The 21,925-nt window shown below is 45.3% G+C and overlaps 1 pseudogene; it reads right to left on the reverse strand.

The window, feature by feature from the left end:
- Positions 1–1,372: 1,372 nt before the first annotated feature.
- On the reverse strand, positions 1,373–14,879 carry LOC136157739 (histone-lysine N-methyltransferase PRDM9-like; annotated as a pseudogene).
- Positions 14,880–21,925: the final 7,046 nt, after the last annotated feature.

Below are 21,925 nucleotides of genomic sequence, written 5' to 3' on the forward strand. Positions count from 1 at the left end.
CTTCAAGGACCCTCCGTGTGGGGGTGGGATGGGGGCCGGACGGGGATTTCCTGCAAACGCGGCTCCAGGCTCTGTGCTCGGCAGGGGGACGACTGTGGGCACTGCCTGTCTGTGGAGGGGCCTTGGGGCTGCCCAGGTCAGCAGGAACGGCAGGGGTGCGAAGGGAGGTCACCTTCCCTTAGCGCCCCTGACCTCACACCCCCTCATCAGGGCATCCTAGTGCCTGAACAGCCCCTTCTTCGTCTAGCTCTGAAGACCTGGACGGTGTGGGGGCTGGAGGACATGCAAGAAACAAATTCTGTAAAGCAATTATCCTTCTATTAAAAAATAAAAAATATTAGGGAGAAAAACACAAAGGACAGCAAAGATGGGGCTTGCGTTCTCAGCCAGCTTCTGCCAGATTCCGCCTGTGCTGAGACATCAGACCAAAATGCTGGTGCTCCCACCCTGTATCACAGATGAGAATAGAGACACAGAGAGGTTGAGCATCTTGCCCCAGCTCATGCAGCTGCTGGGGGCAGGGCTGAGACCTGGACCCCTGTGGTCGCATCTGGAGTCCAGATGCTCTGATGACCCCGAGGGAGCGGCAGAGACCAGACGGCCCATGCTGAGTCAGGCTCGCGAGCACACACACACACACATGCGCATGTGGCCTTCACCTTTGCGGCTACAGAAGTCAGTGGGAAGCAGAGGGTCACCAGAAGAGGCCAAAGGAGAGCCGGGGTCTATAGGGAGGAGAGGCCACACTTCCCAGGAGGCCGGGAATTCCCTTCCCTGGTGATTCTGATTCCACTCTGCATTCCTCCCCCTGGACCCAGGATTGACTGTCCAGTGACCTAACTGTGTTGGCTCCAGAATTATGCCTTCCCAGGGGTTCAGCTAACTGGACCCCACTGCTGTCAATGTTAAGGGGGGAATGAGTACATAGTCTGGGATTCAGATTTGTTTGGAGACAAAATTTATTAGAAGAGGAGACCTAAAAAACCACGAAGGCAATTGGCATGAACATCTCCAGAACACCTAAGGAACCCTCTGCGGTTTATATCCCTCCTCTCCTGTCATGAAAGTGGAAAGTCTATTTAACAAATAATTCTGTGCTTATCACACGCTTTCTTTAAAATATTTATTATATATTTATTTATTTGGCTAGGCTGTGTCTTAGTTGCAGCATGTGGGAGCTAGTTCCCCAAGCAAATATTGAACGTGGGTCTCTGCATTGGAGTTTTGACCCCTGGACCACGTGGGAATTCTCTCCTCATACTCGTGGGGACAGTAAGGGGTCACAGGCCTCCTCTGAGGCCCCCTTAGAGCTGAGGCATGGGGTGGCTGCAGAAATCCTCCTGTGGCTAAGGTGTGGTTTGCTGCTCATGACTCACTCACACTCCCTGCAAACAGGGCTTCTCCCCCGTGTGTGTCCTCTGGTGTCTGATGAGGACGGACTTGTGACTGACGCTTTGCCCACACTCCCTGCAAACATAGGGCTTCTCCCCTGTGTCTGTTCTCTTGTGTGAGACGAGATGGGTCTTCTGACTGAAGCTTCGCCCACGCTCCCTGCAAACATAGGGCTTCTCCCCTGTGTGTGTCCTCTGGTGTCTGATGAGGGTTGATTTCTGACAGAAGCTTCGCCCACACTCCCTGCAAACATAGGGCTTCTCCCCTGTGTGTATCCTCTGGTGTCTGATGAGGACTGACTTATCACTGAAGCTTCGCCCACACTCCCCACAAGCATAGGGCTTTTCCCCTGTGTGTATCCTCTGGTGTCTGATGAGGGCTGACTTATGACTGAAGCTTCGCCCACACTCCCCACAAGCATGGGGCTTCTCCCCTGTGTGTATCCTCTGGTGTCTGATGAGGGCTGACTTATGACTGAAGCTTCGCCCACACTCCCTGCAAACAAAGGGCTTCTCCCCTGTGTGTATCCTCTGGTGTGTGATGAGGACGGACTTCTGACAGAAGCTTTGCCCACACTCCCCGCAAACATAGGGCTTCTCCCCTGTGTGTGTCCTCTTGTGTGAGATGAGATTTGACTTATCACTGAAGCTTCGCCCACAGTCCCTGCAAACATAGGGCTTCTCCCCTGTGTGTATCCTCTGGTGTGTGATGAGGACTGACTTCTGACTGAAGCTTCGCCCACAGTCCCCGCAAACATAGGGCTTCTCCCCTGTGTGTGTCCTCTGGTGTGTGATGAGATGGGACTTCCGATGGAAGCTTCGCCCACACTCCCCACAAACATAGGGCTTCTCCACTGTGTGTGTCCTCTCGTGTGTGCTGAGACTTGACCTGTCCTTGGAGCCTTGCCCACACTCTCCGCATGTGACCCTCATAATCCCTGAGACCCGTGCCCCCGTGAGCAATGTGCCTGTGTCCTCTGGATTCAGTTTCTGGCTTGTGCTGGGCTCGTCTGTCATTCTCTCATGCACCCCAGAACCCCCCATTTGTCCTCCGGGTGAGTAGGAAGAGGCCCTTGAAATCCTCTTCAGCCTTACGCTTTTCAGCAATTGTTGGGGCCTGTCCTTGGCCTCGTAGCCCTCAGGTTTGTCGCTCGGGCTGTGTGGATTGGAATATCTCTGATTTTGACTACCTGGGCAGGGATCCTCTGGTTGGAGGCGGTCTCTTTCAGATAGTCTCAGGAGGGTCTGAGAGGAGTGACTACGTTGGATGTGTTGGCTGAGGAATTTCTGGCTGGAGAAGGCCAGAGAGCAGGAAGCACATGGGTGGATCTTGGACATCGGTTCTGCTGAAAGAGGAAGCTTTTGTCAGGTAGCTGGTTTGCTGTGGTCAGGCCCTCCCCACTCATCATCTAAGTGTTGACAGTGCACAATCTGTCTCCCATCAAGTGCCTTTACAGTCCACTCTTCCATTCCACTGTTATTCTCTACATCTACAGAAATCCAGGAAGCGGGTGTCAAGGGCCTTTTCTACATATCACCCAGATAGGGACCTTCCAGCTGCATCAGAGGCAGCGTCTCTCCTGATAGAGATGGATCTGCAGGGACTTTCCCTGCGTGTAAGTGTCTGAAATGTCACATCACAGTGGCCCCAGGTATTTACCCTACTGAGGGATAAGAGTTGATGATTTAGGTGGAATCTCCTGAGAGTCTTACTGTGAGGGGAAAGGGTCTATTAAGTTAGGGGCGCCTGGCCTGGAGCTCTCTGCATATGGGAGGCAGCACAGGGGGTGGTTAGAGCAGGTGTGGCTAAATCTGACTTTGTGGCTCCTTGTTCAAAGAGCAGCCTTTGTGTCGATCTCTGGAGGAAGTGGGTTTGAGACTGGATGAGACCGAGCAGCCCAGGTCCCACTGACTACAGGTCTGGCTCCTGCTGCCCAAACTGGTTCACAAATTGCTCCTCTCTCAGTTTCCCATAAATCATAAAATAAAGGCATATCCTTTCTATAGTCTCACCAGTACTCATACCTTTTTTATTTCATTCAGGCTTAATCCACTTAACATGCACTAGGAATCCCTGTTTAAAAATACATGTCCAGTCAGACCCTTCACACCCTCACTCCCAAGCATCTCAGCCAGCCCACTCTCCCCTCATGTCTGGCAATGAACTGATCTCTGAGGGGACTCCCCGCTGCTGTCTCTTCCCAGAAGTGAACCAAAGCATCGTCTTAGCACAGAGAACATGCTGCTTGCAGCTGAAAGCCTGGCGGTTGTTCTGTGTCACCCAGGAGGACCCCTGGGGCCTGCACGTGGACACAGGCCCTGAGGCTTCCGTGTCCCGTCCAGCCTCCTTCCTCTCCCTCTGTGCTTCCTCCCGCGACCCCTGGCATGGCCTCGCTTCCCGGTCCTGGGGCTGCGGCACGGGCTGCTCCCCTGCCTGGAATCCTTCCCCGCAGGTCTTATCTCTGCAGAGACCCTGTCGCACCGTCCTGCACCGCACCCCACCCTCTGCTCACGCTGACCAGGCACGTTCCCTGCGCTGGTTTTCCTCAGCACCAGCCCCTGTCTGGTATGAAGCCCCTGCTGCCCCAGGGCAGTGGTTCTGTTTATTTCGGTGCGTGGAGCCCCGTCTGGCACAGAGCGTGAACTCACATGACAACAGACTGGAACAGTAACTGAATCCGCATCACTGTACACGTGTCGCTTAGAAATGGGAGGAAATGAAGAAGAAACAAATAAAGGGCAGAGAGCTGGTAGGTGCTCGAAATGTTGCTTTTTGCTTCTCAGCCTTTTAGCAGAAGGTGATGTTGCACATTTTTTTGCATGAAATATTTAAAATTAGAACTAACATTTTCAATATAAAGTTTCTCCTAATAGTCATATAAAAAGAATGAAATTCTGAGGCATTTTAATTGCAAGTCAACTGACTTTGGACTGGACTGTCCTCTGCTTCGAAATCGGACCACGGAGGCTCCCAGGATGGGGTGGGGTGCTGGAAGAGGGGAGACACTCACCTCTCCCGGTCGCGAGCTCACTCTTCCCCCTGCTGTTCCGCTTGATGCCAAGGTCCTGACCATACTCGTCCCCGTACCAGACCAGCAGCTCACAGCCCGGCCTGACCACCCGGCAGGTTCGGTAGAAGATCTGCCCATGATACTGGAAAGCCACCAGGTTCTGCTCCTCGTCGTCCCGGGCACAGTTCACATACCTGGGGTCGAGGCCGGGAAAGGGAAAGAAACCTCAGGTGATGAGTGCCCTCCACTGTCCGCCCATGCCCAGCTCCTTGCCTTCCGCCTCTGAGGCCGCCCCTCATGTGGACCTTCTGTTCACTCCTTCGACCAGGCCATGTGAATACCCATGCTTTTTTCTCCTTACCTAAGTAACCATTTTCCGGAGCCCAGGTCCAGACTCATCTCCACCTGGACTGTCCGTGAGGCTGGTGACCTCCAGCTCCTCTAAACTCTGAATTAAGTTCTCTTTCATCCACAGGGCTTGGTGCTTCTTGGCTAACACGCAGCCCTCAGCACTCACACCAGCCTGCCTCTTCTCCCGAGGCTTTCTCCCATCTCCCCACGTGTATCCAGGGTCCTATTCGCTTGCCCACCCTCTCGCACGGAAACTTGGAGAGAGCTCTGATATAGCTTGAGACACGGAACAGTAATAGTCTGTTCACTGTCTGCCTGCCCTGATGAAAGGAGAGGCCCTCAGAGAATGGCCCTGCTCAGGGCCATGCTGCCCCCCATTCCTTCTGAGGCCTCAGGGCCCACTTCTCACTGGAACCAAGCCTGAGGAGGATGTTGCCCACAGAGAGTCAAGGTCTTCTGTGTTAGGTCATCCTGGCGTGTGCAGTTACTCAAAGATAGAAAAAGTAAGGTTACTGCTCCTAAAATCAATTGGGCAATGTCTGTTTGCAGTATGTTCTCCAAAAGGACATGGGTTGTGTGATCTGCTTCAGTACCGAAGTTCACTGTCTAAACTGAAACATAAAGGGCATGATAAGTGTCCATTAAGTGAGTTAAAGTGTCCCTGGTGAATCTAAACTCTTCAAGTTGTTTTCAAGTCCACCAGTTTTGTTCAGCATATAGACTTGTATCTTGACGGCACATGCCAAATTATTATTTCCTTCTTTCCAGTGTGTTTTGAAATGAAAGAGTATGGTATTGAGGGAAAAGAGGAAGGAAGATGAGAAAGCTTTTGAGGTAGCCGGGTTGAGAAGGACAGGGGCGTGGGATGGAGGGAGTCTCAGTGTCTACACACTGCAGACTCACTGCACTCACCTCATCCAGTTGGCCCAAGACGTGTCCTTTCCATCCACATACTCATAGCAGTTCCTCCCTTTGGTGATCTGGGTGTCAGAGAAAGAGTTACAAGCTTTCCTCTTTTTTTGTGTGTGTGTAGGGAGCAATAGAAGAGCTATTTCCCTGTGTAGTCATTGGTGCTTTTCAGCCTGCATGGATTCAACTGCCTGTCGGACCACACGGTAAGCTCCTTACTCATCATTCCATGTCTGAGTCTCTTGGTTCATTGAAGGCAAGGGCTCCACAAGGGAGGAGTCACTTCTGTGTATCTCTACACTGTGCTCCCACCTCTCCTCTGACCTTAGAGAGAGGTCTAAGTGTCTGTACACTGTGTTCCCACCTCTCCTCTGACCTTTAGATAGAGAACCTGAGTGTCTGTACACTGTGTTCCCACCTCTCCTCTGACATTTAGATAGAGGTCCAGAGTGTCTGTACACTGTGTTCCCACCTCTCCTCTGACATTTAGATGGAAGTCCTGTGTTCACGCCCACGGGACACAGTACACAGGGCTGACTGTGTCATTGCCGACCATGTTATCACCATCTGCATCCTCATATGTAGACATGAAATACCCACCACCACGTACAAGTGATTAGAGGCCAGAGGACAGGGAAACGGGTGCTTCTCACCAGCCAGGCGTATCCACTGTTGGCGGCCTCTTCATCGTCTGTGATCTGGCCCTCATAGGGGCCAAAGTGCAGGCCCAGCGGCAGATCGGACGCCTCGTTCCACACTCCAAGCCCAGCGTCAGGGATGCCCGACAGTCTGATGCTTAACCCAGGGGGCAGCGTGAGGACTGAGCGGTTGGCAAGCCCCTTTTCCACTGCACAGTCCTTTACAAATGTTGGGGGCCCATGGGCAGCACAGCTGTCGATGAAGAAGTTCTGACACTCCTCACAATCTGGAGGTGAGAACAGGGATGAGAGGAGGTACAGTGATGTTTCTGGTCGTAAAGACCTTCATAAAGAACTAGGGCATTCATGGCATTTGGCCTCGATCCTGCACCCCAAGTCATAGAGGAAGGGGATGGCCAGGGGACCAAATGGTGAGGTGAGGTTAGTGGACCAAGGCCTCATTGCCCCTTCTCCGTGAGTGGGCCAGCGGGGTCACTCACAGAGGTAGTCGTCATCCTGGGGCTCGCTGACCTCTTGGTACACGTGGCCCTTTCTTTCCCGTAGACTGTACCTCTTCACTCCAGTCTCCTTTCTTCTGAGTTCTAAGATGGAGAACAGAAGCTAAGCAAGGCTGGTGGGGTCTGGGGAGTTAGTCCCATTTTATCAGAAAGTGTGAGATCTCCTACCTGTCCATCTCTACACTTTGTTAAAATTTTCTTATATGTATTTTTCAAACTTTTACTTTCGTAATTTTATGTTTTCATGTTCCAGTATTTATTTCTCGGCCACACTGCATGGCTTGTGGGATCTTAGTTCCCTGACCAGGAATGGAACTCACACCTCCTGCAGTGGAAGCGTGGAGTCTTAAACTCTTAACCACCAGGGAGTCCCTTCTCTATGTTTTCTTTCTTCTCCCTTTAAATACAGTTTCAAGAGACTGAGGCGCCACTGACCACAGATGCCCAGTTCAGTGATAGCTTCCTGCACTTCCCATTAGTAGGTTTAACTTCCCAACCTTCCTACTTAGGTAATAGTTCATCGAAACATCTACTCAGAAAATATGTGTTAAGCGCACATGACAAGTAAGGCACTGAGCAGAGTTCTGGGCATGAACACTAACAAAGCATGGTTCCTCTTATCACAGTTGCATTTATTGAACTACTTGTAGGTGTCAGACTTTTGCATTTAATGTAAGGTTTTCAGGCACTGTATGAGTCATGTATCCTTATCCTCACTTTACAGATAGCATTCAGGATCTCAGAAATTGTATAAGATTTTCCCAAGGCCCCAGTGCTAACTTCATGTCTCAGATCAGTCCAGCTTAAACCCCGCCTACCCAAAGTCCCTGCCACACACCTAGGCCATGCTTATTAGTTTTTCTACAGGAATTAGAGGAACTAATTAGAGGAACTCCCCAAATTTCTCTTACCGACTTTTTGTCTGGGGTGCCGTCCAGGGGTCCTTGCTTTTCTGTGATGGGGCACTGGATTCTGAGCCTGCTTGGAGCCACTTGTCTTCAGCGATTCTGCTGCTCCCGGCAATTCCTTCAAACTAGATTCATTACTTAATGGTGCCCTGGACATTCTCTTCAATGTGAGTAAAAGACAACATGCATTTCTTTAGTTCTTTAGGACTTTATGAAGTGTTTTCACATGCATGACTTTAGTTAATACTTTGACAATTCTTGGAAATACCTGATATGGGGGAGGGGGTCTGAACACTGGAGTGTAAAATAAGGAACTAGGTGGATAGTGAATCAAAACTAGAATTCATATCTTAAGGTTCTTCCCCTTCAACTTTCTGCATAAAAGTGAGAGCAAGGCAGGGAGAAAAGCTGGAGGCCAGGGAAAGAAGAGGGTAAGGGCTGGTAGAGAGATCCTGAGGGTTTCTCTTAATAGTGGCCCTTTGATGGACGAGGACGAATGGAAAATTACAGAGGGGACAAAACACATGTGGAAAACAAGGTGACAAAGCAGTGAGATTTAGAAGAGAAAAGACGATCGGCAGACACATATTTAGACAAGAAAGAAAATGAGATGAACATTGCAGGTTGCCATGTCCTAGCGACAATGTTTGGAATTAAAGTAGCCGGTCTCGTCAATTCTCCTCGAACAAGGCTGTATGACTAGCTGGTTCTACTCAGTTTCCTGATCCATGAATTGGTATACAGGCTAATTCTTAATATTATAGTGGACATGAAATTTAATAACCTTCAACAAATTGTTGTGTGAAGTATTTAATACAGTAAGAACGTGAACGTACATCCCTTACGTATCAATTTATTCCCTAAACTGCCACTATATTTCAAGTGCAGCTCACAGATACTATCTTCAGCATCCTTTGACCTTTCTACTCCTAGATGAATGCTTAAATGTGGAGTCACTCACTCACGAACCATTCAGGGGGCACTTAGGGGCTTTGAGGTGGGCCTGGACTTCTGAGAACTAATGGGTGTGGGCTAGAAACTCAAACCTCACAACACAGGGGCAGGCTAAACAAATGATTACAAACTGGAGAGTTGCTAATTAGAGCTCAGTGGAAGGAGTTGTTACTCCCTCCTACAAGAATGAGCATTTGAAATGATACCCAGATGATGAGTTTCTACTCAAAAGCAGGTAATCTATGTGAAGTCCTTCTGTTATTTTCTTATTTGTTGCTTTTCAGTCATAAACCTGAGGCTTATCAGGGTTGCAAGTTGCTTCCTCATATTAGAGTGGGAGGCTCTGAGGTAGGGATCCTGTCTTCTTCTTCATCTTGGACTGTCCACTCTACAAACTGCCCAGCATATCTTTAAGCTTCTTCATCTTGGACTGTCCACTCTACAAACTGCCCAGCATGTCCTTAAGCTTCCCTTAGTCAGATGTCTTAGCATATCCCTCCCTAGCAAAGCACAAAAAACTGAGGTTGAAAACATCTCTCAGATGAATGATATAAAGATGTATGAATAATCTTCATAGAACTATTTAAGTTTTAATCAGTTTGTAAGGTGTTTAGAGAACGTGCATTGGTTTAGAATGCACTTCCAGTGATACTGTGGTCTCAGGTCTATAATGAAATGTTTCTTACCTTTTTTTTTTTTTTTTTGGTATCTATAATGGTGATAGCTCTATACCTACTTATAGGTACTGTAGGATTGATTTAAGGTTTAAGCAAGTTTATTCACATAAAATACTTGAAGTCTAATATATTATGAAAATAATGTAACAACAGAACAACCTACTACTGTTGTTGTTCTTACTAACTGCATAGATGGTGATGATATCAGACATTGTGCTAAAGATTCAGGACAGGAAGGCAGCGGTCTCCAGGATCTCTGTGTTTTCTGCTATTCTCACCTGTGACTCGATCCATGAGGAGGTTATTTTGGCAACAGGATTTGGGAAATACTCACTTTCTGGTGTTTACTGTGCTCCACTCTGAAGGGCATCGAAGAAGGTTTACCTAAAAAACAATGAGAATCAGTGTTTTGGTTGGTAAATGTTTCCAAACTCTGGGTATTCTAATTAAGGACACATAATTCTAAGCCAGAGAGTGACAAAGACAATGATTACCAAAGGAGGAATGGAAAATGATTTCTGTATCATCAACTCCCATGGTTCCACTGGGAGTATTACATAGTTTTCTTAAAATTAAAAAAATATATGAAACTTCATCCGTGCCTCATCTGCTTTTCATAAAATATCTAATAAATTTAATAGTCTCTCATGACAAAAGTTCTCAACAATGTAGGAATAGGAGGAAGTGACTGCAATATAATAAAGGTCATATATTGAACGTCTACCTCTAACATCATAGTCATCAGTGATAAAGATCAAGAAGAAAAGCCAAGGATGCCCGTTATCAAATTTCTGTTCACCATAATATTAGAACTCCTAGCCAGTGCTGTAGGTTAGAAATGGAAACAAAAGGCTTCCATTTGGAAAGAAAGAAGTAAAATTATGTCTGCTCACAGGGGCATGGTTTTATGTGCAGAAAAATCTTTAAATCCACATACACAAAAAACCTGCACAGAAAGTTGCACGGTACAAAATCAACACTCAAATATCTTTCCATGCATGAAGAATGACCATTCCACAAAGGAAAATAAGAAAACAATACTATTTATTTTTTATTTTTTTAAAGCTATATTCAAGAGCTAAATTAAAAAAAATATATATTTATTTTTATTTCTTTGTTTTTTCCAGGACTTTTGTTGCGGCAGGTGGGATCTAGTTCCCTGACTAGGGACTGAACGCAAGTTCTCTGCATTGGGAGTGTGGAGTCCTAGCCACTGGACAAAAAATCTTATTTATAATAGCATTGAGAAGAATGAAGCAATTAGGAATAAACTTAAGGAGATGAAAGACTTATATGTTGAAAACTACAAAATATTGCTGAAAGGAATCTGACATAAATAATCGATAGGTGTCTCATGTTTATGGATTTAGAGTCTTAATATTATTAAGCTGTTCATACTACCCAAAGCAATTTAAAGATTCAACGCAATTTCTATTAAAATCCCAATGGAAGTTTTTTCAGCTATAGAAAATCCATCCAACAGTTAACACGGAATCTCAGAGCACCCCAAACTGGCAAAGCAATCTTAGAAAGAACAGCAAAGCTGGAGGCCTCTGATTTCAGAACATACTACAAAGGTACAGGAGACAAAAGAGTGTGGATTTGGCAAAACATGTGTGCTTAGCTGCTCAGTCTTCTTGACTTTCTGTGACCTTTTGGACTGTAGCCCTCCAGGCTCCTCTGTCCAGGGGATTTCTCAGGCAAGAATACTGGACAGGGTTGCCATTTCCTTCTCCAGGGGATCTTCTTAACCCATGGATTGAACCCACATCTCCTGTGTCTCCTGCACTGAAGGCAGATTCTTCACCTGCTGAGCCACTGAGGAAGCTGGCTGGCATAAAGACAGATATGTCAATCAATGGAACAGAATAGATAGCCAGAAATCAACTCTTGGATACATGGTCTAATGATCTTCATCTTGCGTGTCAAGATAATGGGGAAAGCTTAATCCCTGTAATGAATGGTGCTGGGGAAACAAAATAACCATATTCAAAATAATGAACATCTTACATCTTGAAGAAAAATCAACTCAGAATGGATTAAAGACATTTATGCAAGACTTGATAAGACTCTTAGAAGAAAACAAGGGTGAAGCTTCAGGACATTGAATCAGCAATGATTTCTTAGATATGGTGCCAAGTTCACAAGTATTAGTAGCAAAGTAAAAATAGACAAATGAGATTAATCTTAAAACCTCTGTGCAGCAAAGGACACTGAACAGAGTTGAAAAGGCCACCGACATGATGGTAGAAAATATTTGTAAAATCTGCATCTGATAAGGGGTTATTAAACATACACCAGTTTGAAGGCTACCTATAAGCCAGGAAGAAAACCTGATTGACCATGATGGCACCTTGATATCAAATTTCCATGTTCCAGCATTGTAAGAAAACAAATTTCTGTGGTTTAAGGAATGCAGTCTGTTTTGTTATGGCAGTCTGCGCTGACTAACAGTGAGAGAAGGAATTGAATAGACAATTCTCCAGAGAAAAAACACAATGGCCAACAAATATATGGAAAGATTCTCAATATTACTAATCGGTACGGAAATACAAATTGAAACCTTCTGTGATGGGCAATATGTATAAGAAGACAATAACAAGTTTGGAAAGGATATGGAGAAATTGGCACCCTTATACACTATTGTTGGCAATATAAAATGTTGCAAGCTTTCTAGAAAAGACTATGGAGTTTCCACAGAAAATTAGAAGTGCTGTATGATCTAGCAATCCAACTCAAGAGTGGGTTTCCGTAAAAAATTGAAAGCAAGATAATGAGTAAATAGTGGGCACATGTATAGTCATTGCCGCATTATTCCCAATGGGCAAGATGTGTGAGCAATCTATATGTTCATTGGTGGATAAAAGATAAAGATTATATATAAGATATATGTTATAGCTCTTATATCCACATGCACACAACGGAATGTTTTGAAGCCTTAAAAAAGATTTCTGTCATATGCTACATCATGGATGGGCCTTGATGATATTATACTAAGTGAAATGAACCAATCAAAAAAGACAAATATGGCCTGATTCCACTTCTCTGAGGTATCTAAATTAAATCCATGGAAACAGAAAATATAATCGTGGTTGCCAAGGGCTATGAGGAGGAAGGATTGGAGAATTGTTCCTCGGTGGATTAGGGCTTCAGTCACACAAGATGTAACACTTCTACAGATTTGTTGTACAGCAATGTGTATATATAATCCCGGTGGCTCAGGGGTAAAAAGTCCACCTGCAATGCAGGAGATGCAACAGATGCAGGCTCAATCCCTGCGTTGGGAAGATCACCTGGATCAGGACATGGCAACCCACCCCAATATTCTTGCCTAGAGAATCCCATGGACAGAGGAGCCTGGTGGGCTCCAATCTATGGGGACACAGAGTCAGCCATGACTGAGCGATTAGCACTGCGGCCACTAACACTAACGTGTACATAGTTAGCAGCGGTGTGTCATACACTCAGAAACTGTTAAAAAGGTAAATAAAGACGAGCAGGCATATGGTGAACCGAGGCGTACGTATTCCCTAAGAATCTCTCCTTATGTCAAAACCTTTGCAGACAACCAAATGTTTGGTTTTCATGTCCCTTTCCCTAGTTTTAATAACCTCAGGGAACAGAGGGACGTCCCTGGTGCACAGTGGATGAGAATCTGCCTGCCAATGCAGAGGACACAGGTTCGATGGCTGGTCCAGGGAGATGCCACTTTCTGCGGGGCAGCTGAGCCTGTGTGTCAGAAACTACAGAGCCTACACGTGCTCTGCAACGAGAAGACAGTCACCGCAGCCAGAGAAAGCCTGTCCACAGAAACAAAGACCCAGTGCAGCCAAAACTAAATAAGTAATTTTTTTAAAATCTGGGAGAACAGAAATCCATAGATGGAGAATCATAGAACTATCTAAATTGTTTTCTGCAGTCTAGGCAGATTAACTCTTCTAAACTGAGCAGCAGAAGAGGAAGTGAGCTGCTTACCTCTATTTTATAATAAGTGTACTTCATTTTATTTACCTGATGCCATCTCTGGTCAGTGAAATGTGGGAAAGATCATGGAGAATAAATAGTTCTCTCAAACCCTTTCCCAGAATCAAAATAAAGAATTAGTTTAACCTTAGGGTAAGATGATCATGAGTTTTATTTTATATACATATATACATAATGTATCTTGAAATAATATGTTAATCATTTCCTCTTTGAAGAGATTTAATCCAATAACCAATAACCAATCTGTTTGGTGAATTTATTTCTAAAGGATCTTTAGCTGCCTTTCACTAAGAATGTTTAGCAAAAATAATTCTTTTTAAAAATAATGATAAATATTAACCATAAAACTTTTGAGAATTACACTAGAAAGCCTATACATTCATCTTCATTCAGGCTAATGTCAATATTCAGCCACAGCCACTTGGGAATGCTGAAAATTATGTTTTCCTTGCTAATGGCTGAGATGTAGTTGAGACCTAAGCCCAGACTGGTTTCAGGAAGACACGTCCACACCCTCCTGGCCTCTCACCTTGCTGCCTTGGTGTCCATTCTTCATCAGAATCCTCAGTGTCATCTCCCTGGGGCTTGATGGCCTGCCTGCGGGGATGCATGAAATCTGGTCGAGTGGCTCTGAAACCTGGAAAGAAGCAAAACATTTGTTCTAAGAAGGGGAAACAAAGCATAGAAGCAATGGAAAGTGTCACAGAGTCAGGGAATCTGTGGGATGTGCTGGGAGAATCTAGAACAAGGCAAGAGGTGAGCTCTGCACTGCAGGTCACCCTCCCTCTGGTACAGAACTGTAAACATTTCCTCCAGGTTAGTCTCCACACAAAAGGGAGCTGTGCGCAGGTGAAGCCACCTAAGAGCGGGCCAAGTGAACACTGAGGGTGAAGACCTGTTTCATGTTTCCCAGGCTCACAGGCGCCCAGCACTTCCTGTTACCTATAGCAATCAGCGCTTCGTAGTTTCTTTTCACATTCCTATACCGGATTTTTTCCCATTCTCCCATCTCTTCCCATTCTTCCTTGGAGAAGTATACGGAGATGTCTTTGAAAGCATCTTTGGCCTAAGGAAAATAATAGATTTCATCAGTGATTTACTAATCTAAGTCAGACCTTAGAGCTGAGACTTCTCTTCCACCTTTTGTGCAGGGAGTAGCCTGAAGCTCCTGGATGGTCTGTGTGAGAGAGGGGTGAAGACTTTCCTTCCCGACTGTGTCCTCCTTAACTGAACAAACTGAGCATTTTCCTAGCTCTCCCTGGACACAGAGCAGTTGAGAAGCTAGTGTCCTGTTTTGTCCCACTCCACCCCACCATCTCAGACAGGACCAGGTATTCCCATCCTGTGTACAGTCACAGGGACGTTCACTCAGCTGCCAAGGCAAGCAGTCTGTGGTGCTTCAGGGACCAACGCCATGTCTTTCCTATAGAGCTGGCTTTGAGCCCAGCTTTGCCGCCTCCACCTCTCACCGTGGGCTTCCGCTCTGTTCTCCCGGCATCTCCCTCAGTGCTCTCCTCTGGAGACCTGTTCGGCCTCATGGCCATTGGAGTGCTCAAGACCAAGGTGCCTGTGGAAGAAGAAGGTGCTGAGATAGCCCAGACCACTGTCCAGAGCCTGAGCTGCCTGCCTTGGGTGGAGTGTCCAGGGCAGGAAGGCGAGGGGAAAGTCAGGGTGAGGGTATTCGTGGGATGGACGGATCCTGACTAGGTATGACAGATCAGCCTAATATGAACTAGATTTGGTTTCTTTGGTTCCCTACAATTCAGCCCCTCTAAGGGAAGGCAGTGGGAGGGATGTGACTGTGGGTGACGGAGGGATTCTCGAGGAGACCCGGACCCCTAACTGCTGTACTGGGGTCAGGCTGAAATCAGGGCTCTGTTCCAGTGCAGCAGAGGGAATGTTTCTCCAAGAAGGGTTTTGAGGATCTCCTCCTGGGGACTCAGAAAAATTTGGGCATAACGTAGGTTCTACGTCTAAGGGAGAAGTCGCTCGGCTTGAGGAGATCTGGGTCCCACGGGCTGAAGTAGCTGGGGTCCTCAGTCAGAGGGGACTGGGGATCTTTTGTCTGATGTAGAATGCGCACGGTGAGAAAACTTGGGGTCTGTGAGGCTGAGGAAATCGGGGGTTTCTTACTAAGGGATTTTAGGGCTCCAATAGGCAGTACAGTTAGGGTCTTGAGGAGGAAGAGGTTTAAGAGCTCCCAGGCGGAGGTATTCAGGGTCTCCGAGGTTTAGGAAATTTGGTCTCTCTGCGGGTGGTAATTTTAGGGTGCCTCAGGCTGAGGGGATCTGGGGTTAATCTAGGTATTTGAGGGTCGCAGCACTAGGGGATTTGGGGTTTCTGTGGGTGAAGGGACTTGTAATCCCTGAAGCTGACGAGACGCAAGCCCCCTTCAGTTTAGGACTCAGGTTACTCAAAGCTGACAGGATTTCGGGCCTCCCACCCTGGAATTTGAAGCCATCAAGCTAAGGGTTTATGATGGCTGCGCAGGACGCATTCCCTTCAGCCTCCCCGCTGTTCTGCCGCACTGCCCACCCTGTCCCCAGGAGCGCTAGAGGTTCAGCGAAGTCCAGTCCTTCGGCGCTGAGGTGAAGTGAAGGGCCAGCAGCCTGCCTGTACCCTGTCAGGCACAAGCGACCAATCCGCGTTGTGACTGAGGCGGTCTGGCCAATAGGCGCCCGGAGGGTGCGGAGCGCGATGGAGGCCCCGCCCCACCGCTCGGGGATTGGCTGCTCTGTGGGCGTGTCTGTCACGCCTCCAGTGCGCAGGCGCAGCTTGGCTGGTCTCTTTGTTTTCGGGCATGGCCTCTGAGGCCTGGATCCTCAGGTCGGCGGGTTGTCCTCAGGCTGAATGTTTCTTTCCAGTGCCCTCAACTGGAATCTCGGGTCCACCAGACTGTAACCGCGCTCCCGGAGTTTATCCTAGGCCCACTGTGCCCTGTCTTATCAAATCCAGTTTTGGCGAGAGCTCTTATGGGGTGCGTACTGCATTAATCAAGGGAAACGGTGTAATTAACTACATTCTGATGAGACACAAGATAAACACGGTATGGTCAAAGATTTAAGCACAACGCATGGAATAAGGATGTTAGAAAAACTTGGAGGATTTTTAACCTGAAAGCAGAAGTGGCACTGATGAGCCATCTGTTTATTTAATGTGGGTATGAAAAGCCTTCAGAAATGAGGTATAAGAAAACCTCAAAGCCTTGCAAGTGTTTTCTGTAAGCCGAGGCATCGATCTGGAGGACTGTGGGTCCATAGAGCTGAGTTTGCCTGACACCTACTGGCCTCACAAGATAAAATAGGGACACTGGTTCTGGCCCTTAGGTAGCTTTGCTCTCATAAAAATAATGTGATTTCCATGTATTGGAAGCAAAGCGACTGATTGTAGAATTAGCATCAAGTGGTGGTTGGGAGTCTGGATGGAGAAATGTTACCAGAAAAGCGAGTTTCCCTCTTGGTGGGTGTAGAGCCAGAAGGTACAACGCAGCCAAAGCTCATGGGAAGGAAAAGTGTATTACTTGCAGAACTATGGAGAACAACATGGAACTTTCCAGAGCAGTGTTTCTGTAAACCACAAAGTTTGGTAAGCTTTAATCTATGAGTACAGGCATGTTGCAGCTTCTGAGGTGACTCAGATGGTAAACAATCTCTGCATAGCAGAAGACCCGGGTTCAACCCCTAAATGAGGATGATCCCAAGAGGAGGGCGGGGCAGTCCACTCCAGTATTCTTGCCTGGAGATTCCCATGGACAGAAGACCCTGGTGGTCCATGGGGTTGCAGAGAGGCAGACATGAGTGAGTGACTAACACTTTAACTTGACAGACATGTTTATTAATGATCTTGGGCTGTGGGAGACTCCAAGCTTCATTTGATTGAAGTCTTGAGAGTCAGAACCAGTCACCATCAGCATCTCTTACATTCAAGCTGGTCTGGTATACATATAGCTATCTATTCTTGATATAGATATAGATATCTATTCTTCTTCATATTCTTTCCCCTTATCAGTTCAATTCAGTCACTCAGTCGTGTCTGACTCTTTGCAGCCCCATGGACTGTAGCACACCAGGCCTCCCTGTCTATCAGTAACTCCTGGAGTTTACCCAAACTCGTGTCCATTGAGTCGGTGATGCGATCCAACCATCTCATCCTCTGTCATCCCCTTCTCCTCCTGCCCTCAATCTTTCTCAGCATCAGGGTCCTTTGAAATGAATCAGCTCTTCACATCAGGTGGCCAAAGCATTGGAGTTTCAGCTTCAACATCAGTCTTTCCAATGATCATTCAGGTCTGATCTCGTTTCGAATGGACTGGTTGGATCCCCTTGCTGTCCAAGGAATTCTCGACCCTTCTCCAACACCACAATTCAAAAGCATCCACCCTTCAGCACTCAGTTTTCTTTATAGTCCCAAACTCCCATCCATACATGACCACTGAAAAAACCATAGCCTTGACTCGACTGACCTTTGTTAGCAACGTAACATCTCTGCTTTTTAATATACTGTCTAGGTTGGTAATAACTTTTCTTCCAAGGAGTGAGTGTCTTTTAATTTCATGGCTGCAGTCACCATCTGCAGTGATTTTGGAGCCCCCTGAAATAAAGTCAGCCACTGTTTCCCCATCTATTTGCCATGAAGTGATCTGATCCGATGCCATGATCTTAGTTTTCTGAATATTGAGCTTTAAGGCAACATTTTCATTCTCCTCTTTCGCTTTCATCAGGAGACTCTTTCGTTCTTCTTCACTTTCTGCCATAACGGTTGTGCCATCTGCTTTGCTGATATTTCTCCCGGCAATTTTGAATCTAGCTTGTGCTTCATCCAGCGTGGTATTTCTCATGATGTACTCTGCATAGAAGTTAAATAAGCAGGGTGACAATATATAGCCTTGATATGCTCCTCTCCCGATTTGGAACCAGTCTGTTGTTCCATGTCTGGTTCTGACTGTTGCTTTTTGACCTGCATACAGATTTCTCAAGAGGCAGGTCAGGTGGTCTGGTATTCCTATCTTTTGTGAATTTTCCACAGTTTATTGTGACCCACACAGTCAAAGGCTTTGGCATAGCCTATAAAGCAGAAATAGATTTTTTTTTTTCTGGAACTCTCTTGCTTTTTCGATGATCCAGTGGATGGTGGCAATTTGATCTCTGGTTTCTCTGCCTTTTCTAAAACCAGCTTGTAGATCTGTAAGTTCACAGTTCATGTATTGGTCAAGCCTGGCTTGGAGAATTTTGAGCACTATTTTGCTAGTGTATGAGATGAGTGCAATTGTGCAGTAGTTTGAGCATTCTTTGGCATTGCCTTTCTTTGGGATTGGAATGAAAGCTGACCTTTTCCTGTCCTGTGACCACTGCTGAGTATTCTAAATTTGCTGACAGATTGAGTGCAGCACTTTCACAGCATCATCTTTTAGGATCTGAAATAGCTCAACTGGAATTCCATGACCTCTGCTAGCTTTATTTGTAGTGATGTCTCCTAAGGCCCCCTTGACTGCACATTCCAGGATGTCTGGCTCTAGATGAGTGATCACTTCATCATGACTGTCTGGTCCATGAAGATCTTTTTTTGTTCAGTTCTGCTGTGCTTTCTTGCCACCCCTTCTTAATATCTTCTGCTTCTGTTAGGTCCATACCATTGATGTCCTTTACTGAGCCCATCTCTGCATGAAATGTTCTCATAAGCTTGTTTTAAGGTTGCTATTGCAGGGAGTGGCCACAAGGGGTCAGGACTTTTTCATGCCCAGTTGTAATTGCCTTGAAATTGAAAACCTTCCAAGTTTTCACTCAAGACTGTAATTCAATATGGAATGTACCTGAAGAAACACCCAAAAGCTTGCGTGTTCTTTCAGGACATTCTTGTTTATTTATTGTAATAATTTTTTTAAATTTACTGGCAGTGCCATGTTGCATGTGGGATTTTTAGTTCCCCCACCAAGTGTCGAACCCTTGCCCCCTGCATTTGAAGCACAGAATCTTAACCACTAGACTGCAGGGAAGTCCCCCTAAGCTTTTTTTTTTTAAAGTAACATTTATTTCATATTGTAGTAAAAGTGATATACCATGTATTGTGCGTGGCAGGTGAACCGAATGTATTTTCTATTTTGTTTTTGTTCAGTTGCCGAGTCAGGTCTTTTTGTCGGAGCGTTCCCTTTTCTACAGGCCCTGTTATACTGGTAAGACATCTATTTGTATATACATAAGTGTACATAAATGTAAATATCTAGGTACATAGATATGTAAATGTCCAGAGAGAGAGATAAATGTCTAGGTACATAGATATACAAATGTTTATATGCATAGAAATATACATTCTAGGTACATAGATATATAATCCCTAGGTTCATTGAGACATCAATATCTATATACATAAACATATAAATATATATGTACATATAGACATAACTATCTATGCAAAACAGAAAAAGAGACACAGATGTACAGAACAGAGTTTTAGAGTCTGTGGGAGAAGGCGAGGGTGGGATATTTTGAGAGAACAACATCGAAACATGCATATTATCTATGGTGAAACAGATCACCAGCCCAGGTTGGATGCATCAGACAAGTGCTTGGGCCTGGTGCACTGGGAAACCCAGAGGGATCGGGTAGAGAACGAGGTGGGAGGAGCGTTCAGGATGGGGAATACATGTAAATCCATGGCTGATTGATGTCAATGTATGACAAAAACCACTACAATATTGTAAAGTTATAGCCTCCAACTAATAAAAATAAATGAAAAAAAAAAAGAATTCTTTTATTTTAAACCATGGGCCCCACCCAAACCCGATTAATGAGAAAATTTTGAATTGGTTTTCAGTTGATGGTGATGCACATGAAATTTGGGAACCTCAGTGGCTGTTTTTTAAAATCAACTTGGACAGGGAACCCTCTTACACTGTTGGTGGGAATGCAAACTAGTACAGCCGCTATGGAGAACAGTGTGGAGATTTCTTAAGAAACTGGAATTAGAACTGTCCTATGACCCAGGAATCCCACTTCTGGGCATATACACCGTGGAAACCAGATCTGAAAGAGACACATACACCCCAGTGTTCATCACAGCACTGTTTATAATAGCCAGGACATGGAAGCAACCTAGATGCCCATCAGCAGACGAATGGATAAGGAAGCTGTGGTACATAAACACCATGGAATATTACTCAGCCATTAAAAAGAATTCATTTGAATCAGTTCTAATGAGATGGATGAAACTGGAGCCCATTATACAGAGTGAAGTAAGCCCGAAAGATAAAGACCAATACAGTATACTAACACATATATATGGAATTTAAAAAGATGGTAACAACAACCCTATATGCAAAACAGAAAAAGAGACACAGATGTACAGAACAGACTTTTGGACTCTGTGGGAGAAGGCGAGGGTGGGATGTTTCGAGAGAACAGCATCGAAACATGTAAATTACCTAGGGTGAAAGAGATCAGCAGCCCAGGCTGGATGCATGAGACAAGTGCTCGGGCCTGGTGCACTGGGAAGACCCAGAGGAATTGGGTGGAGAGAGAGGTGGGAGGGGGGATCGGGATGGGGAACACATGTAAATCCATGGCTGATTTATGTCAATGTATGACAAAAAACACTACAATATTATAAAGTAATTAGCTTCCAACTAATAAATATAAATGGAATAAAAAAGAAATATACATTCTAGGTACATAGATGTATAAATACATAGGTTCTAAGAGGCATAAATATCTATGTATATATAGATATAAATATCTATTATAGATACATATAGAGACAGATATCTATATCCATAGACATGTAAATATCTGTATACACGGAGGATGGTTACACAATGGACAATGAAGGAGACCACCTTATAGACAAAATAAGTGATACAGATAGTGGCATTTATAAGAGCATACTATGACAGAGAAACATAAACAATTTCAAACAAAGAGAACACAGCTAAGCAAGATGCATGTGACTCGTTTTAATCTGAGGGCACTAAACCAACAAGTCCACAGGGGGTCAGTAGCTGATGGAAAAGTCTGGAAGGGTGAGATAGTGAAAACGAGTTAAATGTTTCATCTTTGTTTGCAAAGTATACCTTATACATTTTTGGATTCATACTTGTTACCTCCTAAAGTATGTATCATCCTATATATCCTCATTTGCCCACATCCAAACTGTTTCAACTCAAATCAAGCATAAGTCCAACTTGTTTCAACTCTTGTTAGTCAATTGTTGCAATTTCATGAAAAAGACACATTGTGATTCTTTTGTATAGACCAGTAATGGTTAGGATTTCTGTCTAATATTTTTTTTTTTAGTGTCCTTAGAGATCATTTAAAATTTCAACACTTCTCCCTGCTTCACCTTGTTCTGATTCAATTGACATTGGAAAAGTTATGGAAAGAGTGTTTAATATAATCTGAACTCACCAGGTATCTACTGTTTTCTGTACATAAAGATCTGAGAAGTAGACTTCAATGGATATAAAAATAAATATTGTGGATATAGAACATAATTAGAAATTGTGAGAGTCATTTGACCAGAGAGCACTCACAATGGACCCACTTCATCTCCCACACCCATGAGGACAAGTTCATCTTGGTAATAATATCAGCAA

This window comes from Muntiacus reevesi, chromosome 2, assembly GCF_963930625.1.
Source record: "Muntiacus reevesi chromosome 2, mMunRee1.1, whole genome shotgun sequence".
NCBI lineage: Eukaryota > Metazoa > Chordata > Mammalia > Artiodactyla > Cervidae > Muntiacus > Muntiacus reevesi.